This window comes from Habropoda laboriosa, unplaced genomic scaffold (genome assembly GCF_001263275.1).
Source record: "Habropoda laboriosa isolate 0110345459 unplaced genomic scaffold, ASM126327v1 scaffold440, whole genome shotgun sequence".
NCBI lineage: Eukaryota > Metazoa > Arthropoda > Insecta > Hymenoptera > Apidae > Habropoda > Habropoda laboriosa.
The window spans coordinates 1,674,979-1,680,665 of NW_017100710.1; the positions used below are offsets into that span (position 1 = coordinate 1,674,979).

At 35.9% G+C, this 5,687-nt stretch overlaps 1 protein-coding gene across 1 annotated transcript in view; it reads right to left on the reverse strand.

Moving 5' to 3' along the window:
* The window catches only part of LOC108576995 (fibrillin-2-like), a 34,675-nt gene that overhangs the window by 20,364 nt on the left and 8,624 nt on the right, over nt 1–5,687 (reverse strand). The window lies entirely within an intron of this gene.

Here is a 5,687-nt window from a genome sequence, read left to right on the forward strand (position 1 = left end):
TATTTTTGAATTTATAATTATTTTTATTTATTATTGAATTTATTTCTTATCTATCGATCATCTTGTCTGCAATGTATGCTAAATTGAGATCAATTTTTATTCAAACAATCAGGCAGGACACACAGTATTTCCACGCGTATTTTCCGCACGTTCTTGCCATTTTTTTACTAATCGAAAATCGAGGGAATTTTTTCAAAAACAGCTATTTATACCGGTATGTATTCTTAGTCTTGTAGATTCCATGCCAAAAAGTACTTCGATATTATTTCTTTCCTAAAAATATCTCACGAAAATAAGTATGCGAAAAATACGCGCGAAAATACGGTATGCATACACTGCCGCTCGAAAGTTTCGAGCACATTACGATTTCAAGACAACTGAAGTTTCCTTTAAGTAAATAAATGTTTTATTGGAAATATTCTTCTGCTATGTTAATGAAACTGTACTTAATTACAATTAAAAGTAGAAGTTATAATTATTTTGTACTTATTTAAAAAAAGTACAATAAGAAAGTATTTCTTTGCAAAAGAATCCTCTTTTTTCTTACATGACCGCTTCACATAACTTTGTTATTATGGCAATTACTTTTTCAATTGTTTCTGGTTTAATATCGCTCCAAGCTTCTTATAAATATTTTTGCCGATCTGTTGTAGATGTTTGTCATTTTTTTTCTATTCCTGTCCGATTCATCCAACGAGAGCTCAGTCGAATTACAATTTTAATTTCAATCTTACATCGTACGTGTGTGATGCTATTCCAATGTAATAAGTACAATATTTCTAATAAAACTACTACATATGTTTCGAAAAAGCTTTTATCCGAATAACGAACAGTGCTCCAAACTTTTCAGCGGCAGTGTTAGGTATACGAGCTGTTCACAGGCCAAAGTGGTTAGCTCAGTTTTTTTGAATTTTTTAAAATTTTATTGCCAAAGTACATGACTGATGCATATTTTTTTTACACTTGAAAGAAATTTCCTTAATAATTACGCTTAACACCACTGCATGACAGAAATTATAGCCGTTGAATGATAAATCATTTATTTCCGAAGATAATGTGATTAACTTCATACTCCAAAATAGATCGTAGTAATCTGATTTAAACGCTTATAAAAATTTTAAAATTTCTAAAAATAATTTCATCAATGCCCTCCACTCCTTGTTCCGTGGAGTTAACCGATCCGACAAATGAGCAGCCGTATATAGCACTCGTCACGAGTCAATTAAAAGCCACGGAATACCTAAACAATCATTAACGAATCATTAACCCTGAACGGTATCGTACAATCGATCTCACGCGTCCTATAAATGGACTTCGAACCTCCTTAAACCTCCCTCTCTCTCTCCACTGTTTCCTCGCTCAGCCTCTAGAGATGATCTCATGGATCGAAGCTGTCGTCACGATCGAATAAGACCGCGAAACGGTCGGCTCTGTGGTGGTGAAGAAAAGAAGAGAGAGAGAGAGAGAGAGAGAGAGAAGAAAACAGAGGGGAAAAAAGGGGGTCGTGTTTACAGGCGTGTAAATACGCCGACGCGAAGTGAGCCGCGGCGCCGAGGCGCGTAAGTGGAAGTACTCAGAGGCTGGGCTATAGCAGCTGACGTTAATTACGAGCGGCTCGATGTGAATGGCCGCCTTGTTCCGAGGTGGCACACCGCGTTCTCTTCCCATTCTTTCTTTCCCGTCGCGTTCTATATGCGCGCATAGTGAGCGCGTGCCACGACATACCGCGTGTTTAAACGGCCTCGCGTAAAAATCCCCGTTTCCGCCTTCTGATAACGTCGCACGACCTCGTTTGTTCCGACGTTTTATCAACGGAATCACGGATTTCCACGCGAAACGAAGCGTTTCGCGGATCTCTGCCAGCCTTTCTGTTAGAAGTAACGAAAATTACGAGGAAAGGTTAATATTCTATCGAGGATCTTTGATATTGGAAAGATAGTCGAAAGTGGAATGGTGAAGTGATTTTTAAGGATTGAACAATCGAAGTTGAATGTACTTTTTTCTTCTTCTTCTGCTCTGATATATTTAGGTATACTACTAGTGCGGTCTTTTCTTTTTCGACCCGTTGTCTTCTTATATTTTTAATATCTTCTGCTGTTATCAAGTTTATGTTTTCTTAACATTATATTAAACGTTTATTGTGTAGGTTCATATGGCGTGCTGATAGTAAAAATTGTTACTCATAATTATAAAAAATAAATAAGAAATTACATTGGGTCAAAAAAGACCCAAAGACCTTAAGTGTGTAGTTGAACAGAAGAACGCACTAGGGTTAAATAAATTGGCAGGTATAATTATTTCTTTATTTCAAGCATTTTAAAATAATTTGTGTAATTTAGTTTTCGGTGTTTCCACGAGTTTGGCTGTTCTGGTCTGAAAGAGTGATCTATGGATCTGTGCTTTGATTTGGTAGTAGAAGGAATGGAATTTTGATACGGAGAACGAGGGTTCATTTCGAGTTTCCAAAGATAGGATTAAGTAATATCTGAAAGATCAGTGATCTGTGCTTTGATTTATGACTATAGCAAATGAAATTTGAATACAGAGGACAGGAGAAAATAGCGAATCATCTGGAGTAAACAGAAAATTTTCAATCTTTAAGAATTCTTTTAAAGTTTTCATCGAAAATCCAATTTGAAAATACCATTAAATTAATATTAAGAATGAATTTCCAAAGATAGAATTAAGGAGCATTTCAAGTGATAAAGATCGATGAATTTATACTTGCATTTATGACTGTAATAAATGAAATTTTAATACAGAGGACAGAAGAAAATGTTGAATCTTCGAGAGTGAACAGAAAATTCTGTCTGTAAATGTCATCATCTTGAGTCTGAATATTGTTTAATTCAGAGAACGAGAAAAAATATTGAATCACCAAGAATGAACAGAAAATTTCCAATCTCTAGAAATTCAAATTTTTATCGAAAATTAAATTTATCAAACATCACTACGCTCAAAATTCACCGTGAGTCTGAACATTGTTTAATACAGAGAACAAGAGAAAATATCGAATCAGGAAAATTTCCGATCTCTAAAAATTCAAATTTCCTCGAAAATTCAATTTGTCAAATACCATAATCGCGAGCCAGATTTCACGAAACGCCCACAGAATAAGATCTCAGCCGGTGGCTTGTTAAGAAAGCCTGTCATTAGGCGCGGCTGTTAAAATTACACCGCTACGCGACGATCCATACGCTCGAGACGCGATATAATGAAGCGATTTCCAATTTGGTAATGAAGCAATTTCCGAAAGGGTTCGCGATCTGCATACAGATTGCCTGAGAGTTTCCCTCTGCTTGAAACTTTCACACCCGTCGTGTAATTCTCGCCCGGCCAACGAGTCTCGGTAAACTGTAATTTTCCAATTAACCAACACCGATAAAAATCAATCATGGTCGGCCTCTTGCGACACACTCTCTTTCACCGATTTTCTCGGCCCGAGAACCGAGATCGAATTATCTGGATAATTTATCGTTTCAATATTTGTTTAAGTAGAAATTTCGCCGATGAAAGGGCTATTCCCTTGGATAATAAAGCTATTTTACGGATGAGTTTACAGTAATTTCAAGCAACGTTGGATTTCATGTGTTTCAAAATAATTTACGCGTATTTATTTTTATTTCGATTGCAATTTCAAAGAATAAAACTGTTTCCTCGATTAATGAAAATTAGAAAATTTAGAAAATCCAAACTGTCTTAATTGTAAATAAAAACGGGTGAGTATTTATAGAAATTCATTTGGACGGCAAAGGCCAATCAGAATCGCCGAAAGTTTGCAAATCTCGTTAATTTTTATTCAAAAAATTTTATTTTAACAAAAGCTCGCAGACTCTAAATTTCATAATTTATCGTGATAGAATGGATGATAATAAAAAGGCGGGCAAGGCGAATCGAAGTCGTCAAAAGTTTGCAAATCTCGTTAATTTTTATTCAAAAAATTTTATTTTAACAAAAGCTCGCAGACTGTAAATTTCATAATTTATCGTGACAGAATGGAAGATAATAAAAGGGAACGCATGACACCTTCATAAGTTAGCAAACTTACTGACCGCTCAATTTAAAAGTTATTCCAAACATTCCATCAATTTTACAACATTTATACTCATCGATAAGAACAATAAAAAAGAAACGAAAGAAAAAGCTACACCCGTTGCAAAGAGCGATCTCTCTCTATCGACCATGGGATCGGTTTAATTCGCAAAATGTTTCGCGGTAAGAGCAGCGCAGGCTCGCGTGCTCGCGCAATAATCCAATAAACTAACTGCACAAACCCTGATGCGTGTCTAAACAGCCTTAGAGGAGCGGGTGTGGGTTTAAAAGTTCAATTGGAAAGTGCACTTAATGGATCTGAAACGGCCGCTGGAATGGCTCTCGAGATGGCGGATTATAGTCCATTAAAATTAAAGCGATCAAAAGGCGACTGCGTTGCGTTTAAGGTTGAGCAAACGCACCGCGCTGTTGACGAATGTGTTCACACACAGAGGGAGAGGGACTAGAAAAGAATGAAAAATTAAACATAAACGAAGAAGGAGGAGGAGGAGGAGGAGGGAAAAACTCGTGGATAGGGAATTAGGTAGAGCAAACATCGAGCATTATTTATGATCTCTGTTAAAACACCACCGAGAGAAAGAGAGAGATTAAAGGAGCCTATTAGGGTCAAGCCGGTGTTACGAAACAACGCGGGATAATATGAACGGGTTGTGATAGAAATTTATTGTCCCGCTTATTATCCTCTGTCACTGATAATTAGCAGGAGGATCAAAGGGGTTCCTTCGACGAGGAATCGGTGGTCGTTGGTTTCTACCAGCCTAATTGTGACAATTGACGACGTTCCCTTGGGCAACAACTCGTGGCAATTTAGCGTGAAATCGTTGAAATTGGAACTTGTCGAGATGCGATGAGGAAAATTGGACGTTAGAGAATTAGACACGTGGAAATAGTGGAATTTGATAAATTGTATGGAAAATGAAGGTAGAATTTAATCTCTTTGCACTCGAGAGGCGATTAAAGAACGACGTTATTGTTTACCACTTGGTAAATAATTAATGGAGCCACCCTTAAAGCTGATATTTTTTAGGGCAGCAGGCCCATGGACCTTTGTACATTGCTCACCGTATGTTAGAGGTCTAAGCAGTGAAATAGTCTGAAAGAACCAATTTTTAATGAAGTATTGCAATAAAATAGTTATATCGATTAGTGGTTTATTTCTATGTTAGTTTTAAAAAATTTCATCAATTTTATTTAGTATACAAACTCTGATTTGGCCTTCGAGTGTAAAGGGTTGATACGTAAAATATAAAAGTGTATTGTAAGGAGTTTTCGAAGGAATTCTTTGGTACTTAGCAATATTATTGTAGAATTAAGCCTCTATAACGACACGTGACTTGACAGTTAAGTAGGTCTTTAGCTACATTTTATTAGTTTATTGCTATACTACTGCGTTACATTGTTGTACTATTACATTATTACCGGCAAATTTTTTTAGAATAATAAATCTTGCTTCTCGAAACAAAATGTAAAATTGTAATCAACGGTGATATTTCTTTTCGTGAATCAAAAACTGTCACATTAGAGAGGGTTAACTATGAAATGTGTCATAAAATTTTGGATTTTCTAGATTATTTGAAAATTTTGTTCCATCTACTAATTAATATATATTGTTATTTTATATTTTATAATTATTC